The sequence below is a fragment of the Dermacentor albipictus genome, chromosome 1 (genome assembly GCF_038994185.2).
Source record: "Dermacentor albipictus isolate Rhodes 1998 colony chromosome 1, USDA_Dalb.pri_finalv2, whole genome shotgun sequence".
Taxonomy (NCBI): Eukaryota; Metazoa; Arthropoda; class Arachnida; order Ixodida; family Ixodidae; genus Dermacentor; species Dermacentor albipictus.
The window spans coordinates 338,324,260-338,345,902 of NC_091821.1; the positions used below are offsets into that span (position 1 = coordinate 338,324,260).

The 21,643-nt window shown below is 50.1% G+C and overlaps 1 protein-coding gene across 3 annotated transcripts in view; it reads right to left on the bottom strand.

Annotated features, from left to right (window-relative positions):
• LOC135900926 (uncharacterized) overlaps positions 1–21,302 on the bottom strand; it is a 112,800-nt gene extending 91,498 nt beyond the window's left edge. For all 3 annotated transcript variants that reach the window (XM_065430636.1, XM_065430707.1, XM_065430570.1), the window contains exon 1: positions 20,966–21,302. The gene's annotated coding sequence lies outside the window, so the exon portion shown is untranslated. The remainder of the gene's footprint in view (positions 1–20,965) is intronic.
• Between the last annotated feature and the right edge of the window lie 341 nt (positions 21,303–21,643).

A 21,643-nucleotide genomic window follows, 5' to 3' on the forward strand; every position in this document is an offset into this window, starting at 1 on the left:
AGGTGACGGTGGACGCAGCGGGAGCCTGCCGCTGTCGCAGCAAATGCTTTCACAGCCAGATATGAATAAGCAAGGTCGAATTTTTACGCATTTTATTTCTTATCTTGTGCTTCATTCTACTTTTTCTTACGCCTTTCCCCCGCCTCTGCTGAAAGCGTACCCTCTGCACAGACGCGAGATGACGAGCGCACTGGAGCGCGCGAGAGAAAGAAAAGCAGCGTATGCTACGCACTATACGCGTGCGCACTTTAGCTGAATTCAATTACGGGACTGAACGCGCCCCTATACACGCCCGCCGGTACACACGACCCGCAGGGCACCGACAACCGGGGCAGGTGGCAGAAATTGATCGGCAGCGCTTTGCGAGTTTCTCGCATCCTGCTGCATAAGTATGGCCCGTACCCATATCGCGCCAACACTGTCGCGAGCCCTACATATACAAACAAGAATGCGGGCGCCAGTATCCAACGCTTTCGCTTCACACTCTCACTTGCGTCCATAGTGCGCGGAGCCGAACATCTAATGCGATGGCATTATATGCAGGGCACTCACCGACCCTTCGCTGTCGGTGTGGTCGCACAATAAAGCGGTCCGATCCCGAGTGAGGTGTGATCGACTCGGTGTGTCGGCCGACACTGACACCAGCGCAAGATATACGTGCACGCGCTTTATAATGTATAGCGAAAAGCGTGAGTTGGTCGATCCTGACAATGATATCACATTACAGTCGCTCAGATGCATATCAGTACATTTGACTTTCGTATAGGTAAGCGGCGCTCTTCACCCTAAATAACGGAAACGGCCGCCCCGCCTTAGATGGCGTGGTCATTATTTTCTTTTTTTCACCCGCCTTTCGAGCGGCGCTCGTCCTCCGAGGCGTGCAGTATAATGCAGCACTTGGAGCTTCTACGAAGTCGCAAAGAATACCGCAGCGATCGTGCGTGTACGCCCGCCACCTAAAGGGCTTTGAGGCACCAAGTTACTCTTTCCCTCTCTCTCTTATATATATATATATATATATATATATATATATATATATATATATATATATATATATATATATATATATATATATATCCGTTCATATATAACATCCGTTCGACGGTGTTCCACAGCACACACACAAAACAAAACAAAAATAACACGCCGGAAATCCGTTTAAAAGCCACTGGGGAGCCATTAACATCGGGACGGTAACGCTGCGCAGCTGCGAGAAAGCACGTTGTTTATCCCAGCGTCTCCTCTCGCATCCACGGTCAACACCACCATTGTGCTGTCGGAAATATGTCACCACCGGCATCCTCATTGAGAACGGTGAAAGGTGACAGTCGCGTGATTTAAGCTGCTATCATCGCCAAGCTGTCATTCTTGATGTGTAAGTGAGCGTTAGAAAAAGGAATTCACATGGCAACTGTCCGGGGCTGATGTGACTAAGCGATACAGGACTCAAATACTTTGGTACCGAGCTTAGTCTCGGAACTGCGTTCCTCTGTTGTGAGCCAGGTGCCCCGTACTGAGGGTTACTGAAAAAAATCGAACGTCTCTCTCTCTTACTCTCTCATAACTACATTTATTTTTTCATTCATTCATTTAAAGAGGAAGCTTTAGGTGTGTACCAGCTCCGATGTCCCCGTTTAAATGCATGTAAAACACAAATTTTTTATAAGACAACCGCTGGACCGATTCGAACGAACTTTGTTCTATTTGAGAAAAAAAAAAAAGAAAGTTAGATTCTAATTGCTCTAGTAAGCAGAATTTCGCCTTAGCGCCTGCAATTTTTTTACAGTGGTTTCCGAAAACTGACAAGTTAAAAAATAATTGAAGCACGGGGTATACGACCGCAACTCTGCATCAAAAACTGATATTGTAGTTTTGTAAAACGCATCTGTTAGAAAACCTGAAGCGGACAAATTTGATAAGCTTACATGGCACCGTTGCAATGCCTACGAGGGCTTTTCAAAAGTCCTACTCGCAAGTTAGTGGTATATTTCTGAGCGATATATAATACATCAGTTTTCCCGCTTTCGATGTATTATTAGGCGCATGTTTACAGAACTGTAATATCGCTTCTTATTGCTCAGTTAGAGCTGTAAGCACCATACTTTTGTTGTTGTTGTTGTTGTTGTTGTTGTTGTTGTTGTTGTTGTTGTTGTTGTTGTTGTGCGCTTTCACCTTTCTTATGTGTTTATAAAGGAGCTTCCGAGACACTATAGTGGAGGGTTCTAAGTTATTTATCGCAAAATGTTCTTTGGCGTGCACCCAAAGTTCGGCACGTGAGTGTTTTTGCATTCCGCCCTCATATGAGTGCAGTATCGCAGCAGCAGGGAGTCGAACCGGCCACCTTGTGGCCAGCAGCTTGACGCCACGTATCTAGTGCGCCGCAACGGAGGGTCGTTTCATATTTTGGCTATCTGCAGTGGACGCCTATATATTTCGCTGCGCAGGTGTTCCAATACGCTTCGATTATTTACGGAAACAAAATGAAATTAAAGGCAGAAAAAAAAATTATGCAGATCCAACCCACATACCTTGGAATCTGAGAAACGAAACTTTCGCGAAGCGGTTAAATGAATGCCGTGCAACTGGTTATATTCTGTACCGCGTTTTACACCATTGCATAGTGACTGCCGGCCTGCTAGTGGAGACGACAAGAATATGGGGCCCCCAACTTGCAACTGCGTATTACAATGTCTCAGAGATTGACCCTCTTCGCTAGGACACTGTATCCAGGGTCGGCACGCCGTCTAGATCGGGCCGATATTAGAGATGGTGCAACAGTAAACTGCGCTTTAATCGTTGAAAGAACCAAAGAGCACTTGCGCCAAACCTCAAACCCTGGGAGAGTGTGCATAGAAAGGTTTGTTTTATTAATGGAATTGCGCTCTCCATGACGTACATTTGTTGCGATGATGACGCTTAGTTATAATTAGTTTTATCACGGCGTAGTTCTGTGGAAAACAAGGCCAGCAGCCAGAACACCTGCCAGGGCAGTAGTCTGCCCTACGTGTGAGATGTGCGGTAATATATATATATATATATATATATATATATATATATATATATATATATATATATATATATATATATATATATATATATATATATATATATATATATATTGTTACGTCCAAGCGCGTCAAAGGGACGCGGGGAGCAAGAAGAGAGGGGAGGAAGAGAACGAAGACTGTGCAGCGGCCATTCCTGTTGTTCGTAGCCTGCCGTTCCTGCTCTCGTACGCCTAAATAAACCCCTTTTCCCCGTGCTTGTAACAAATTGGTGGACGGTGCGGGGTACACCTCGTAATCACGGAGCCTACGCTGCTACAACTTCGCCGAAGCCGTCGACTTGCCGGACTTCCGCCACCATCACCTGACATGATTGAATACGCCTGCCAGATTCCCGAAGGTTCTGACGCGGCTTCAAGGCCAGCACCTGGCGTTCCGTGGCAATACTACCGGGTGCCACTCACTTTCGGTGGAAAAGCCGGAGAAGATGTCGACGAGTGGCTCACAAACTACCGAAGGGTGAGCCGATCTAACGGTTGGAACTCGACCGCACAGTTGTCAAATGTTGTGTTTTCCCTTACCGACACAGCACTCGTCTGGTATGAGAATCACGAAGACACGCTCACTTCGTGGGAGCTTTTCGTAGAGGAGCTCAGAGCGTGTTTTGGAAACTCTAGCGCAAAAAAGAAACGCGCCGAACAGACGCTTTCGCAAAGAGCTCAGATTCCCGGCGAGACCTGCACGACTTATATCGAAGAAGTGCTGAAACTGTGCAAAATAGTGAACTCTCAAATGTCTGAAGAGGACAAAGTTGGACATTTGTTGAAAGGGATAGCCGAAGACGTCTACAATTTTTTGATCGGCAAAGAAAGTTTGGATTCCGTGTCTGACGTCATTCGCCACTGCAGGACCTTTGAGACGCTGAAGATGCGACGGATAATACCGAAGTTTGGTCGCCTGGCTAATGTCACGACGGTGGCAAGTGTAGACCCGAGCTCGTGTGTTGACCTTCCATCCACTATACGGCAGATTGTTCGCGAAGAGTTGCTCCATCAGGAAGAGGTGTACCGTTGCACACCCGGCATCACTGGCGCGTACTCACCACACGAGATGAGAAATACGGCCGTTTCGACATCATGGCAACCCACGGTTCACTCAGCGTCCATCGAGTATAGGTCTACCCCACAAACGAGAGGGACCATGGGCTATCAAGGTCATGACTACGACCAACGCCCACGCCACACGCACGCCTCCCAGCGGTCGATGCCTAGCCATGATGAATGTCACCCACCTGCTGTCTATGCAGTCGACAGCAACATGCGCGACTGCATGGAAGAACATCACAATTTGAGGCATCTGCCGGTGTGTTTCCAATGCGGTGTCGCGGGCCACATAGCGAGGTTTTGCAATCGTCGCCCAACAACGTGGAATCGTCGATCGGGGTCTTCAACAAGGACAACACCTCCTAGGAGGACAACTCAACAGCCATACACAACCTCTTGGTCAGCTGGCGTCCCTCCTGGCAACGATTACTGGCAGAGAAGCTTCCGGAGTCGCTCGCCGGCATCTGACAGGAGTTTGACGCCACCGCCAACTTCTCGTGCACCGCGTTTACGTCAATCTCCATCGCCAGTGCGCCGCTCAGCCTCGCCTTCACAACCGGAAAACTAGCTAGCGCGGCCGATGGGGGTGAGGTCGCTCGACACGTGCTATCGACAGAAATGCCCCCTGCAGTTGCTATGATTAAGAACAAAGTGCATGTACTTGTTGATGGTGTTCCTACAATGGCTTTAGTGGATACCGGGGCAACTGTATCCGTAATGAGTCTCGGTTTTAAAAGTCGGTTGGGGCGCAAAGTTGTATTTCCGTGGGACCAGGCTGCAACGTTTTGTGGAGTGAGCGGCGAGTCGTTGCGCCCTGTTTGTGTGTGCACTGCTGAAGTGTCCCTGGCTGGTGGAGTTTTCGCGACGGAGTTTGTAGTTATTCCCCGATCGACGCACGAAGTGATTTTGGGCATCGACTTTTTGCGGCAGTGTGGTGCGACCGTTGATTGTCGCACGGGGGAAGTTTGCGTTGATGGCCATGTTCCGTCCGGGCTCTTAGAGGAGACTTGCAGTCAAGGTGAACTTTGTGTGTCTGCAGATACTGTTGTGCCTGCGTCCACCTCGGTGCGCGTGCCGGTTGTATGTCGCGGTGAAGTTCGAGACAGTTTCGATGCCTCCGTAGAGCCAATGCATCTAAATTGTGTGAAGAAGAACGTTTTTGTCCCTCATTGTGTGGTATCCATCGGCAACGGGCGTGCTGGCTTGTGGACGGCCAACTGCTCGGCAGAACCCGTCCTGCTTCCAGACGGCTTGAAACTCGCCTACTTCACAGAATACACGTCTTCGTCCGTAGCCGTACTAACAGACTCGCCGTGTGAACCTGCTGACCTTCGCCACGTCTCAGACCAAAAGCTCCTGTCTATGATAAACAAGTCACTCAGCACAAGGGAGCGCCATACCTTGGTGGATACGCTTTCTAAGCATCTGTCAGTGTTTGACTTTGCGCAGCCGGACAAAGCGTTCTCGATTCCCGAGTCACGAACGCGCCATACTATAGATACGGGATATGCGCGCCCGATCAGGCAAAAGCCTTATCGCGTGTCGCCTAACGAGCGCAAGATAATCGGGGAACAAGTGAGTGACATGATGAAAAATGGCATAATACAAGAGTCCTCGAGTCCTTGGGCAGCTCCGGTCATACTCGTCAGAAAGAAAGACGGTAACTGGAGATTTTGCGTCGATTATCGAAGATTAAACGCCGTGACTAAGAAGGATGTCTACCCGCTTCCCCGGATTGATGATGCAATTGATTGCCTTCATTCGGCCTCTTATTTTTCTTCAGTGGACCTGCGCTCAGGATATTGGCAAATCCCGATACACCCGACAGACAGAGAGAAAACAGCCTTCATAACCCCGGATGGATTATTCGAATTCAATGTGATGCCATTTGGGTTGTGCAACGCTCCAGCAACCTTTGAAAGGTTCATGGACACCATTCTGCGTGGGTTAAAATGGAACATCTGTATGTGCTATCTTGACGACGTTGTTATATTCGGGCGCACATTCAATGAGCACAATACGCGCCTGGATATTGTCCTTGACTGCATCAAAAACGCCGGCCTGGTTCTGAACTCCAAGAAATGTAAATTTGGTGACCGTCAAACCCTTGTGCTGGGTCATCTTGTTGACAAAGACGGTATCCGGCCTGATCCCCTCAAGACGGCAGCTGTTGAGGCATTCAGTGCGCCGCAGTCAGTGAAGCAACTTCGTAGTTTTCTGGGTCTTTGCTCTTACTTTCGCCGATTTATTCCTGGTTTTGCTGACGTCGCTTATCCTCTGACAAATCTGCTACATAAAGACGCACGGTTTGAGTGGACACCCGAGTGCGAGTCTGCATTTCGTCAGTTGAAGTTCCTGCTGACCTCCCGACCTATCCTTCGCCACTTCAATCCTACTGCGCCGACAGAAATCCACACAGATGCTAGTGGCGTCGGTTTGGGTGCCGTCTTGGTCCAACGTTATGACGACCGTCAGCACGTGATTGCTTATGCAAGCCGCTCATTAAGCAAACCTGAACGAAATTACACGGTGACAGAGCAAGAATGCCTCGCTGTCATCTTTGCAGTTCAGCGATTTCGCTCGTACTTGTACGGACGCCCATTCCTAGTCGTCACAGACCACCATTCCCTGTGCTGGCTCGTGAATCTTCGCGACCCTTGTGGTCGCCTTGCGCGCTGGGCTTTGAGGTTGCAGGAATATAACTTCACTGTTTCCTACAAGAGTGGCCGAAAACACGCTGACGCAGACTGCCTTTCCCGTATGCCGCTTGCCACGACGGACTGCGACGCAGACGATTTTGATCATCTCGTCGCTGCTGTGACACCCGCTTTTCCAGATATCGATGTGTTCAAAACAGAACAACGGACAGACACTAAATTGGAGCCACTCTTTACTTCTGCCCATTCAAGTGCAACAAGCAGCTACTGTGTACGTGACGGGCTCCTGTACAAAAGAAACTACTCAAGCACGGGTGCACGCTTCCTTCTAGTGGTGCCAGAGCGTCTCCGGCCAGCAATCCTTCAGGCTATGCACGATGACCCTACCTCCGGGCACTTAGGCACTGTGCGCACACTTTATCGCATTCAAGAACGCTTTTACTGGCCCCGGATGCGACATTCGGTTGAGTTTTATGTCGCCAGCTGCATACAGTGCCAACGTCGGAAACGCCCAACCACTGCCCCATCTGGTCTCCTTCAGCCTATGCCGCCTTCCAGCTCACCCTTTCGGCAAGTTGGAATTGATCTGTTAGGCCCTTTTCCAAAGTCATCTAAGGGGAACCGCTGGATAATTGTCTGCGCAGACTATTTCACACGCTATTGCGAGACGGCGGCTATACCATCAGCAACTGCCACCGAAGTGTCGCTTTTCTTACTTCACGCTATTGTTCTACGACATGGGCCACCTGGTGTTATCATAAGCGACGGGGGACGTCAATTCACGGCAGATATAGTGGAAGAGCTTGTGCGTTTGTGTAACTCGCACCTCAGGCACTCGACGCCGTATCATCCGCAAACGAACGGCCTCACTGAGCGCACTAATCGAACGATCACAAATATGCTTTCCATGTATGTTGCGTCCGATCACAAGAATTGGGATGAAGTTCTACCGTTTATTACTTACGCATACAACACCGCCAAGCACGAGACAACCGGCTTCAGCCCCTTCTTCCTTCTATATGCTCGGCCGCCCCGGTATACGCTCGACACTGTCCTGCCTTTTTACCACCACGACAATCCTACGGTCGCCGATACGCTGTGCCTCGCTGAAGAGGCTCGGAGACTTGCGCGTCTTCGGACTTTGGCATCACAAGAAAACTCCAAAGCCCGCTACGACGCACGACATCGGCCTGTTACATATAACCCTGGTGATCTCGTTTGGCTTTGGACTCCCACAAGGAAGCGCGGTTTGTGTCAAAAGCTGCTGGCAAACTACGATGGACCGTATGTTGTCATCGACAAAGTCAGCGAAGTGAACTATACTCTCGCGCGCCTCACGAACACTGGTAGACGTTCTGCTAGGACACAAGTCGCGCATGTCGCACGGTTGAAATCATGCACGCCACGGCAAGCTAGTTGACTCGCCCAGGGGGCTTTGTCTGCGAGGGGAGGTATGTTACGTCCAAGCGCGTCAAAGGGACGCGGGGAGCAAGAAGAGAGGGGAAGAAGAGAACGAAGACTGTGCAGCGGCCATTCCTGTTGTTCGTAGCCTGCCGTTCCTGCTCTCGTACGCCTAAATAAACCCCTTTTCCCCGTGCTTGTAACAATATATATATATATGCCAGAGATAGTATGCTCTGGCCTGCTACTGTGCAGAGGCGAAAAAGGGAAGCGGACAAAAAAGAGTGATGAAAGATGACGATGAGGGCAGGAAGAAACGATGCACACAATAAACCAGGTCACATCGTAGGTTCCTTGAACCCTTTAGTTCGGTGGTCTTCAAACAGTCCGGATCAGCCCTTGTTGCTGTTGTTGCTGCTGTGCGCTCACACAATGCGGAGAAAGTAGCACTTTCGGACAAGTCAGCGTCTTTCACTGTTAGTCGTAGAGAGGGCAGTCGCGAAACGGATATTGGAGAGTCTCAGACACTCGGCAGCGCTCACAGTTTAGGATGTCCGTAAGGTCGATAAGACGTGCATAGAGTACAGTGAAGTGACTTTAGCTGGGAGGTGAAAAGTCCTGTAAAAGTGTGTTTCCCGCATGGCGCCTGTACCGAGGCGCAGGCGGTCGAGCAGTCCACTTCCCGCAGGAGGTCAAGCCCAGCAATCTGCTGCGCAATCTCGTATGAGCGCAGTCAACAAAGAGTTTACGTCCCTCCACGAGCATGGAATATTTACGGCAACGGCTTTAATAGCAGCGGTTCTTGCTTCCGCGTCAGCTAGCTCGTTGCTGGCCAAGCCACAGTGACTAGGTAATTAACTTGGAAGGTAATTAACTGACCTTTTCTATGCGCAATATCAAATGCATGTACGACGTCTAACGCTAGCACATAATACTGACTTCTCGAAAAAGGATCGACGGCTTGCGTGTGCTGATTTTGCGCCAGAAAGTATAGAGTGCATGGACGTGGTGTGAGGCGGGAGACAAAGCGGACAGCTTCGCGCACAGCAACGAGTTCTGCTGCTATTGAAAACGATTTGCGGTATTGCACTTTGTATTAGCGGGACGCACCCAGCTGAGGGATCACCAAGGCCGCGGTCGAGGCGCACGAAGCCACGGATCCGTTTATTCTGAAATAGAAACCCAGCAGCGCGAAGCAGCGACGGTCAGGAAAGTACGGGAGCGTTGTCAAATGACGCTCTACTTTAAGATAACACACTCAGCGGAGCCGCTCGTGCGTAAGCGTATCGAAGAGAGCAGAGCGCCACCAATCGCATTAGTGAGCGAGGGACACCTCGATCGGCTTCAGTCAATGCCCTTTATGCGTCCCTTCTACACGTAGGAGGTAGAGTAATAACTGCCGTGGTTGCTTAGTGGCTACGATGTTGGGCTGCTAAGCACGAGGTCGCGGGATCGAATCCCGGCCACGGCGACCGCATTTCGATGGGGGCGAGATGCGAAAACACCCGCGTAGTTAGGTTTAGCTGCACGTTAAAGAACCTCAGGTGGTCCGAAGTACTCCCCCACTACGGCATGCCTCGTAATCATATTGTGGTTTTGGCACGTAAAGCAACATAATTTAATTTTAAGTAGAGTAATCCGGACGCAATGCATCACTTCACTCGGCTATATACACGCCCGTTCTGAACACTGGAATGCGCTTTACAGATTACGGCCTGCTTTATATCGGGGACACGCGACCGCGCAACGTCGACGAATTCGGTGAGCACAGTCTCTTTCCTTGATTCAGATAGTCGTAAGCGAAATCGCGAAACTTAAAAGCAAGAAATTTGTGGCAGAAAACGGAAGGGCTGGCGAAAAAATTTAGAAGTAAAATCCGCGCGGAGCGGATCAGCCTATAACTCGCTAAGTTAATCTAAAGACAAATGAACACGGGCAGAAATCGGAAGGGAGAGGGCATTTTTAATTAAAACTGCAGAGGTCTGCCTGGAGCGATAGCCCAGCACGCTGCACCAGATGTGACCTACGAGGTGACACACGCTTCGCTCAAAGCTGATTACTGGCATTTGCTTCCGCCGGCGTTCCGACAGAAAGTTAATAGTATAGCACACGATACACTGGCAACATAGTTTCACTGTATCTCGAAAAGTCCACCACACAGAGCGTCGTTATTGCCAGTAAGAAATAAAACAAAACGGAAAGGGCCGCTGAAGGAGTATACTAGTGCCACAACCAGAATTGCGCGACAGTTGGCTTGATGGCGACGAAGATAACTACGGTGACTTACGTGGACTTGAGTGATACTTTCCTTCATGGAGGATGTATGTTTTATAAACAACTAGGGGTGTAAGAAAATCCGAAAAATTCGAAAAGCAAGTCAAATACTGCCCTGTCTGATAGGGTCTTCGAATCGAACAGTCCCTATTCATAAGTACAAACATGTTTCTAATACTTATAATCCCTAACTGTGCGCGATTAAGTACAAAATTGGAGCAAACGTGCGAGAGGAGGAATATGAAGACGAAAGTTAAGTGAGAACTAGTTGTTTCGAAGCACAGTCCAGTCCGCTAAGGACTACTTCTACGATCGGCATCCTCTGTAGAAGCAGTGTCAACGTGAAATCGATCTCGCTCAGCACCTGGATAAATTGTTCGGCAGTACCGCGGTACGGAGTACGTAATGGCAGCAACGTTAGCACACCGAAGTGCCGTACTTATACAGGATATCTTTTCTTTGTCTTCTTCTTCTTTAACAGTGCATAGCATCTATCGCTGAAAAGGATGTCGCGCAAAAGTCTACGAGCAGGATGGCGGCAACTCGGACGTGCAACGTGTGTGCAAGAAGCAAAGAAGGACTAAGCAGCTCCTACCGGCTCAATAAAAAAAAAGAAGAAGAAAAGCTTTCAAGGAATTCTTTCCACTACCGGTCGACAACGCGTACGCGTATTACAATCGGGAGCGGCGGGATCGTAAATGAGGAGCGCGGCCTTGCCGTGAACACGAATCTAATAGGAGCATCGAACTGTTTTCTTAAAGGTCAGCGACGGGGTTTCGGGGTCACCGCAGTTGCCTAGCAACGGGCTGCTCTCCGAGGCCGCCGCTGGCTGGCGCAGCCTGGCTGGGAGCGCCGGACCACCATCACCAGCGGAGAGGAGGCGCGGGATGCAAAGGGCAAGCTGCAACTATGCTGTAAGCTGCGGCTGTTCACCTTTTCCACGGAGGAACCGCACCTGCGCGCAAGGCTCTACGTAAAGAACCATAAGCGCGGGTTTTCGTGTTGAAGCGTCTCTATAGCCGCTGTTCTGGCGGGAGTGAAACCGACTGGATCAGTGTACAGAGTGCCTTCGAACATAATTATAGGCCATGCTTTGCCTCCTTGTGATCTACAATCTATACGAGAGGCTTTAATGGGAGCATGGAGAGGTTGACATATATAGCCAAAAGCCTGTAGTGATGCTTAAGATGGTAAAAGCGAAAGATGAAAAGTAGGGAAAAAAATGTTGAAAAGGAAAGACGAAAAAGAAAGACAATGTATCATAAGCTAACAGGCCAAGAAAAGAAAGAGAAACCAGGCAACCATTCCTCCTCTCCTCATTTCCCTTCCCCATGTACACTCGCAAAAAAAAAAAGAAAGCTCTCATAAAATACGCGACCTGGGCAGGACTCCACGAGACCTAAATTTGAAAACATCCTGCACCCACCGATTATACGCATCCTGCATATAACAGCTGGTTACACGTGCGAGTGCACATAAGTTCACAGACCGTGCACTTATGAAGTGGTATGGTCGTACAAGTATAGCGTACGTAGGCATACTACAACCAGCCGATGGATGTAGCAGACCTACGAGTATATTTTTTTTTTTCCAACGAAGGCTGCCTGCGCTACTATAACTCTTCTGGGCTGACTGTGCGGCACTATACCGCAGAAGCGCATTAACTTTGTCCTGTCAGATGGAGCACGTATACGTGCCGGGTCAATGGCAACATCTATTTCCTTTAGCACAGACCCATAAAACAGGTGTCCCGATTCTCGCTGCTCGTTCTAAAACTTGAATTTTGGTGTCTAGATACAAGAATGATTCGATGTTTGAAAGCAAACTGAAATGTTCATGCAGCGTGGCAAGCCGCACAAATTTCTGAACGTCGAGGCACGTTCTAGTCGCGTGATTGCCAGCAGCACGAGACGCATTTCCGCCGTATTTCCAGCGTAGCGTCCGTGCGCTTATTTCGCGTCGCACGGTGCAGACAGCCGACGCTGTAGTGAGTGCGCTAAATTTCACTCGCTATGTCGCATCTCATAAAAAAAGAAGCGTTGTGTACACAGAGGTATAAGTTGCCTGGACAAAGATATCAAGACACGGAACAGACACGCCTATAAGCGACACAAGCTATATCACGAACCCGCTCCGCTGTGGCTGTCACAGACGCGAATGCTCGCTGCGCCAGTGGCAATACTCATATTTGCAAAGAACGGCAACTTGTACTGTCATTGTGCTGCTGGCTGTCATAATACACGTTTTTGATAATGAACGTCGTCTGACAACGATATAATCTAGGAAGACGAGTTAATGCGAGAGAAGCAGTGCCTAGGCTCCTGAAAGCACGCTTCGCCAGCAATAATCTATCCATGCAGTGAAGACAACCTTCTCGACACGACGTTGCGGCATCGGACTGAAGTGTTCTCGCTGACGAAGAAGCGAGTTCGCATGTATTCGTATTTTTTTTATTTTATTTTTTACTTACGGGGTTTCACATCCCTACTTAGCACAGCCCGTTATGAGGGACGCCGGCATGACGGGTCCTCAAGATTCATTTTGAACACCCAAGTTTTCGAAGGGGCCTCTAACCCTACGTACGAAAGCGTTTTCGAGTTGCGCCTTCATCAGAATGCACCTGGCGAGACGTACCTGCGAGATGTACTCAGAAGCAGCCAGTGAGTCATCGCAGCGAGTACACTATATGTTACATCGTTTGTAACAAGGGGGAACTTCTAAGTCATGGCGCATGTCCGTGTGTTCCTGAGCGTCCGCTCAGAGAGACGGTTGCGCTGCTCTGTCAACGCGTTCCACAAACCTAATGAAATGCTGCGAACGAATGACGATGCCTCTGAACTTCCAAAGCAAGGGGACTGTTCTATACATTTATGAAAGGACAGTCTCAGCACTCGCGAGGGTGTGTGCGCGCAACAAAGAATCCCAGCAATGAAGATGTCCCGTTCGCGCGCGCCTCCAGCAAGGAGCTCCGCACGAGAAAGATTGGGCCGCGAGGGGAGGATGACGCGACGCAGAGCGCATACGTGACCGGCATTCCGTCGCCGCCCACGTGGGGAGTGCACCTCGCATCGAGGCGCGGCCGCGCAAATGGGGCCCGCGGGCGCGCACCCCTCGTCAGCTGTTGATGGCCCTCCGCCGACCGCGTCGGCCAGCAATCATCGGGGCACTCCGTCGGCACGCTTCCCCCCCGCTCGGCTCTCTCCCGAGGGACCCGGCGCGGTATACCAGCAGCCGTGCGCGTCTGATACACTGGACGCGCTTGCGACCGACGCATCTGCGCGCGTCTCGCTTTACCCATGTATGGCGGCGACGTTGGGTCTCGGCGCTAGTTTACGGCAACGTGTCGTCGCGCCACACGCAGAGGTCCTGATCCAGCATGGTGATATCTGAACTAGTCAGTCGGTCACGGCCCAGTGACGAAACAACACTGCAGAGGATGATGACAAACGAGGGAGAAGAAAAGAGAGACCGAAACCACCGGAGTATGACTGTCATATCAAGCGATATCTTCCGGGCCGACCTGCTGAGATATGCATGCTGCTGGGGACACTTATTGATGATGGCTGCGCAGCGCAAGGGAACACTAGATGGGGGGGGGGGGGGTGAAGGACAGGACAAGGTGGGCAAGGGTTCTTTCTTTTTACCCCGCGGTGTAGTGTTCCCTTGCGCTGTGCAGCCATCGTGAATTCAAACCGACTCGCTCAACTCCCAATGCTTCGACACTTATTGGTTAATTCTATAAAAAAATTAAATTATGGGGTTTTACGTGCCAAAACCACTTTCTTATTATGAGGCACGCCGTAGTGGAGGACTCCGGAAATTTCGACCACCTGGGGTTCTTTAACGTGCGCCTAAATCTAAGCACACCGGTGTTTTCGCATTTCGCCCCCATCGGGTTAATTCTATAGGTTAATGCTATAAGCGGCATGTGGGTGCTGTGATGTTGTGCTGCCTCCAACGTCAGCTCGCGTTACAAGCCACATTAAAAGCCTTGCGAAGATACGTGTCGTGGATAGCATCTTTAGCGCCAGCGGACGACGACAGCTGGGAGACGTTGACAACAGAAGCGCATTGTGCTGTCAACGTCTCCCTTCTGTCCTCGTTCGCTGGCGCTAAAAAATGTTATCCGAGTTAGAGTACCAACATGCCCAAAACACAGCAATGCTACACATGTCGTGCCCTGGTATCAGGGTCGGCCCTACGTATATAGCCACCATATTTCATTACCCTGTCTCCGGCACCGATACAGCTTTGACTCCGCTATTCCCTGGATCGGCCCAGCTTATTCGCACGCAAACTGCGCGGAAGAGACAAAGAAAGCTTCGCTTTGAAAATACAAAAAGAAGGAGATAGCACTGGCCGCTGTAGTTAGCGGTCAGCGATTGTGATTTTGTTTGTCTCGTGTCCTCCGACCAACACGCCGCTTTCACCCAGCAATAATTTTTCAGGATTCAGTAAGATCGCGACAGCGTGGGCTGCACAATCACTACGCACGCGCGAGACCTCGCGGAAAGATATAGCAGCCACTCAGTAGGCGCTGAATCTCTTGCCGGCATCTTCCTCTCTGATTCTGATATCACCCTGCCTCCACGGCAACGCCAACCCGCGCAGTTCCGCCGAAATGCGGATTCTACTGAATTTACAAAGCTGTTCATCCCGCGGACACACCGTGCGCCACAGCCTTAGACTGTCCTTAGACTGTCCACGTACAATTGGGCCAACGATAAAGGATAGGAAACGGTCAGCCATCAGTTATTCGTTGTTTCAAGTGATGAGACACTGGAGTCTAAGTTGCAGATGGCGTTGACCAAACAATCAGCAGCCTTATCCCGGCATTGCGCTGCGCTGCGTGTCCCTACACACTCCACAGCGTCATCTGTTTAGATAGAAGTTTCAAGGGCAGTCTTAAACGTCAGAGCGTGCCTCGCAGCTCCCTACTTCAGAGCCACATTACTTCAAAGCAGAGCAGACATGTTTAAGCTGGATGCAGCACCGGAGACGAGGCATGCACACTGAACACATGGGACGTGCCACGATGTCGACTATCCGACAAAGAGAGACAGAGAGAGAGAGAGATTTACAGAAAGGCAGAGAGGTCGGCCTGAGCTATAACTTGCTCTGGCCTGCTACTCTACACTGGGGAAGAGGGACGGGGAGGGAAAGAGCTGATGAATGATGATGGTATAAGGAAAAGATGCGTATATACAAATTCACAGAGTTGTGGACTCTCTAAAGCCGTGCATCCAGCCCAGTGGCTTGGAGAAAAGCTCATGCAAACAGCGCAGCCCTGGTAACAAGACTAACCGACAAAACACGAAGGCGAAATAAATAAGAAAGCGCATTGGTTCCGGCGAGAAAAGAAATAGCTTACGCATTATGAGATAAAACAAAAGAACTTCTGGAGGACGCCGTAAATTTAAAGACGCGATGGTTAGCACCCCAGGCAGAAATTCTCACGCAGATATCCGACCAATAATTCACGGCGATAATCTGCAGTTGTGCCGAATCATTCAATTCATAAATCCATCCAACCTAAGCTCAGCATTACCAGGCGCCGAAAGCTACAACGCAATCCTACGGAGACTGACGCTCGTTTTCCCGCAATTATACTAACAGCCGCACAAGGGGTCGACGACGCGCTCAGGAGAGCCAATGCCAATCACGTCTCGCTTCGCGGATGCGCCTTCCAAGTGGCAGCCCAGACTGGGCGGAAGACGCCCTAACGAGCTCAACGGCTCGGCTTTCTTTCGAGGCACGCCCGGAACCTGCGCAGAGTCGATACAGGTCGATTGGGTAGTCGCGCTGATTGGGACGGGAGGTTGAACCCATTCGGTGGGATTTGCCGACCCTCATTTGACCGCGCGGTTTTGTTCTGGCCTTCCGCTTGTAGTTCGCGCAGGTGAATTAGAGGGGAGAAAACATAGCAAAATAGTGGACCCCATCCAGCACAACGAACCAATTGTCAGAGACGTTGGAGATGGCTGGAAGGAGGAGGAGGCGGAGGTTGAAAAGGGCTGCAGGCGAGGAGCCATGTGCCCACCACTGAACTTTCTCGCTCAGTATCTGCAGTGGCAGTTATCTTGAAGCGTGGGGCCAGGGGGGGCAATCGCACTGACCCCGGACCCCTTCACTTCCGATGCTACTGCAGGGGCGTAGCATCTTTCTCCATTGTCGTTTTTTTTTTCCTCTCCTTTATAGCCCCTATCCCCCCCCCCCCTTCGGGGAATGAGTAGGAATTTCTCTCTGGCACATTTCCTTGAGAAGAAGCATCCCTACAGTCATTCGCATACGCTTTGTCAAAAGCAACAGCAGCAATAACGGCGAGAGAGAAAGACAACCGTGCAGTGCGCACGAGAGACGGCGGAAACAGTAATTGGGGAGGACGAAGTCGTTCGTTGGGACGGCGGTCTAGCCCTCGTCTTCCCAAATGAGATCCTCCGCTAATTAAGGCAACGAGCGGTCGCAGTGAAAGATTTTTACGAGGCTGCGGCCGGCCTCCGAATGCATACGGGCGCGGGGGTGCGCGAGCGTTACTGAGAGAAACGACGCACGTGGGCGTTCGCTCGCGCAACCGCTATATGTATATTGCACGTGAACAAATATCCACGTATAACAAACGTAAGTATTGAACATTGCTTTCACAAAGTACACGCAAGAGTCTGTTGCAGACATACTCACCCTGTTTTCCTGGCACTGATTGAGTGACCGATTAAAAACGTCTTTATTATGCGTTATTATACCGGATACTCTCGCTCTGAAAGTTTCTCACTTCACATGAGATAGGCAGCGGGATAGCAGGGTCGAATATCTAGGTAGGCAGGTATACGTCATGCGTGAGTAAGGCTACTCTGCTGTAATCCTTGTGGCCGGTGATAGGATTTCTTACGCAGCTCGAAAGAGTAAGGCACCTACCCGGGATACCATCCAAGGGACGAGGGACGGCCACATCACCACGACTTTTTGAGGTCAGTACGTCATGCCGTCATTGTGCCGTCATTCGTCGTCGTTATCGTTATCGTATATACCTACGTGTGCGTGTGTGTGATATGCGACAGGGCGCTAAAATGGTAAACAGTTGGGTATTTGACGCCCTCGACTCCAGCATTTTTGCGCTTCTAGTGCAAGAGAGAGAGAGAGAGTAACAGAAGCGCCAATGTAAGCATTTTGACTTAGCCGGAGAAGAGAAAAAAAAACACAAAGAGAAAGAGCCGACGCAAACAGGCTCGCACGTGAGTTAAATTACGCTCGCACAGGCTAGTTGATCTCAAGGAACATGCTAGCAGTTTTGTCGGCCCCCTTGTGGCCGACAAAGAGACAGAGCTTTTGTTCCAGTATCTTCTTAACTCGCAATCGGTTGTCCGGTCATCCAGTGCATTCGAAAGCGATCGCCTTGGCGCACGTCAAATCGGGGACAGCAGAACAATGGGTGCTCGGAGCCGCAACACGATGCATAAACGCAGCCACAGTTCGGAAGCAACATCCGGATACGTCGGTGTTCAGCGCTGCCAGCATTCGACTCCAACTGAAAGCTCTGCTCCAGTTTCGCAACGTTGCTCCCATTACAATAAGTACGCCAAGCCTGACTGCCCCCCGTGGTACTTACTTTTCATTTACTTCACACTTAAAGGCGGTATAGTGTTTGCATAAAGCTACGTCTACTACATTGCTATAGTTGGCGGCGGCGGCTGTCTGTCCGCCTCCTGTCCATCCATGGCGGAGAGCCTGTTGTGTGTCACAACCGCTGACCAGTTGTTCCTTCAGAAACTACGGCACGCATATCCGAGAGGAGGGACAGGCGAGGATTTAATGCAAAAAATAGTAGCTCGGAAGACGCAAAGACGAAGAAGATCGACGACGTAATGTGTCTTTGTGCATTTTCTTTTTCCGCATTTTAAGAGAGTATAATCCCATTGTATTTTCTACCCTTCCCAAAGGTGCTGAGCCGCGCTTCCTAAAAGGCTGAAGAAAATAGCGCCTCTTACTCTCAACAATCACTCCATCTCTCTCTACCACACGAGTCTTGGCCTATCTCACTAAATGGGGACGTGCCACTGAGTTGAGGACCACCATGCCGCCATACTACACCTGGCTCAGGTCAATCTCCCCGTGTTTCCTCAATAAACTCTCTCCCCCTCTGCCATACATTTTCATTCCTTCTCCAATTATCGCTCTCCCACTCATCTTCCTCATATAAAAGCATGGCTCCAGCAGAGCGCCACCAACTTTTTCTGCAAAAGAATGCTAACTTGGACCGCTTGGTACGTGTTGAATTTAATACTGGTGTCACAGGGCCATTTCTGATCGGGATAGAGGCCGATCCGCATAGAAATTCTCGACCGCAATGGGCGAGCAAAGGAGTCAATCCCCGTCGGGCTCAATTGCGATCAAAAGCGCGCCGTGTGACGCCCGTGTAAAAGGAGTAACAGCGCAAGAGGGCGGACGAACTCAAGGAAACGGACAACGCGCTGGTCCGTTTCCTACTGTTCGTCCTGTCCATAAATGACGTCGTTACTCCTTTTATATTCGCGTTTTTCTATGCCGACGATTGAATAAATGAATGAACGAATGAGCGCAGCCACAACTTGGCTGCGTGGATGGATCGTGGAGCAATGTAATTCTATGTCAACAATACGGCTTCAACCTGTCTCTTTCAGTAGTATCCCCCTGCGGGAAAAGATACTTCCCTATTAATTTTATTTTCCTGCGTTATTACTGCAACGCTACCAGGACATTACACCACGTGGCATTGTGATCGAGGCTCCTTAGATGTAGAAGATGCGGATACTGCACGACCTCTGCTATGGACCGCCTCCTTTTTACGTATGCGTGCATCGCCGCGGTGACGTCTCGCACGCTCTGTGCGGCAGAAATTTCAGCTAGCATTTCAAGACCGAGATCAACAGGAAATCTGTGTCGCGCACACCCCAGCACACCGGTTTCGAACGGATATATAGCGCGACGGCCAGCCGCCACCTGCAGTCCTCAACGAACTTTACCACGCCGGTAGCGCAGATTTACGGCGCACGGCAGCTGCGATTTCAAAACTGGTGTGGAAATAACGCACACTGTACATTCGCATGTGTCGCTATATCAGCCAAAAGAACTTAACTTCGGGCAAGTATGTGTTTTACTCTCTCCCTGGCTGCATGACCAGACCGCGAGATAATTGTGGTTTCTCTCCTCTTTAAAGCGGCGGCGCTTCTATGCTAAGGTCTTTCACGGCTTCTTGTCTGACACGGACGGAACGGCTGGCACGGATACGAACTGTTTCAATTATGGGCCAGATTTAACGCCCGGAAAGTCCACAGTCATGGGCCATGAAGGACGCCGCGGAGGAGGGCTCTAGATTAACTTTGACCCCCTAGGTGTTTTTTAACGCAAACCCAATCAGCACGACTGGGAATCGAACCGTCGAGCTCTTGAACGCCATGCACGAGCCACCGCGGCGGCCGAGTTGATACGAACCGCCGTGTGTCAGTTGACGCACTGGAAATCGATTCGCGGAATCTGAAAATGTCCGTCAGCTGCATCTATACTGCTTTTCGTCTAGCCCGTTTTTCATCTTTTTCGTGGAATTTGCGTTCCGGAAACACATTAAGTGAGAGACTGCGCACACGTGTCTCTCCTCAGCTAGCACCCGCATCCCAACGGTTGGCGAGTTCGATCGCTGGGCCATACGCCGTTTCACGTTGACCTTTGCAGGACAGACGAGAGAAAAACAAGAGACCGGCCTCGAGACGGGTCGGCTTGTGCCACTTCCGCATCACGATAGAACAGCGCAGAGTGTCCCGTATATACATGCGAGGAGCCAGCGGGGAAAGACGTCCGGAGACGGTCGGCACGTCACTGCCTGGCTAGCGCGCACGGCGCAGTGTCGCATTAGGTACATACATATATATCGACGGTTGGAATTAAGTTGCATGTTTCACCCTGCGATTTGAAAGTGTAAAGGTGCGACGTTCCGTGGTTCCACGACGAAACAGCAAAGTATGCAGTACGTGATAGGCGCAGAAACCTTTTTTGACGCGAACACACTGTAAATGGGCAGTGCAGAGCATATGACCCAGTTTTCATTGGGAGAAATTTCGGATCAACCATCGCAAGCAATGTATAAACGTTGACCGAATTGTTATCAGTTAAGTATGCACAACTGCGACAACGCGTGCATCGATATATCGTGTATATTCTTCGCATTTCTCGCGATCCGTTGGAAAGTGATCAAAATGAGCAATAAGTGCGGACTACGCATAGCGCCGGCAAGTTATATAATTCACAATTATCCATTTGGTCAGAAATAGTTGCCCGAGCGGTAGAGGCTTTGGCCGTTCGAACCAAAACAAAACGTCACTGACCAACAATACTGCGTCAATACTGCACCGGGACATCCACATCGTGTGAAAGCAAATCATCGCTCCAACTGCGTGTACGCTTCGAAGCTCATGGCTTGAAACTGAATGAACAAATAAGTTGATCCGTCTCAGCTGATCAGACCGATGGTCCCGCAGACTCACGAAACTGTTCTCACCTCACTTATGCATCGCTTGGCACTTCGGCGAGCTTCTCTGCACCCCTTCGATGCTGTCTGATGCTTGGTGCAATCAACCTTGAGTCACTTGAGCCTCGATCATTGCGTAAGGATAAATGCAGGAGTTCTCACGTCCCTTTGGCACACACAGGAGTTGTTGTGAGCACAACTTATGTAGATTGATGGAATTTTCGCTGATAAGTTCTACGCGAGGTATGGGAAAATTGCGGGAGTAAAAATCAACACCACTCAGAGTGCTACGCGCCAGCGCTAGCACTCGTACACACACGCCCACAACGCTGCCGCCGTTACCAGACGACAACTGCCGAGGATGTCCAATCAATAAGAAGTCGCGTTGAGCCGACGCGATGTGGCGTTGCTGTACACTCTGATTTAGCGCTCCTACCACCACTAGACAAACCATAATCGTGCTCCATCATTCTGCTTCAAAGATATGTAGCAAAATATTTGTCCACGGACGTAGTTAGACTTATATCATAGAGAAACTATATGACTCACAATGTTCTTACACCGCGTGCTTCAATGGCTTCTATTATCATAGAGTTTCCAACAAAAATTTTTGTAGGAAACTATTATGACTACATGCGTGAATAAAAGGGCAGCAAAAGAGAGGCCCTGACGTCACGCTTTTGAAGCCGGAAGTGCAGTCATGTTGGT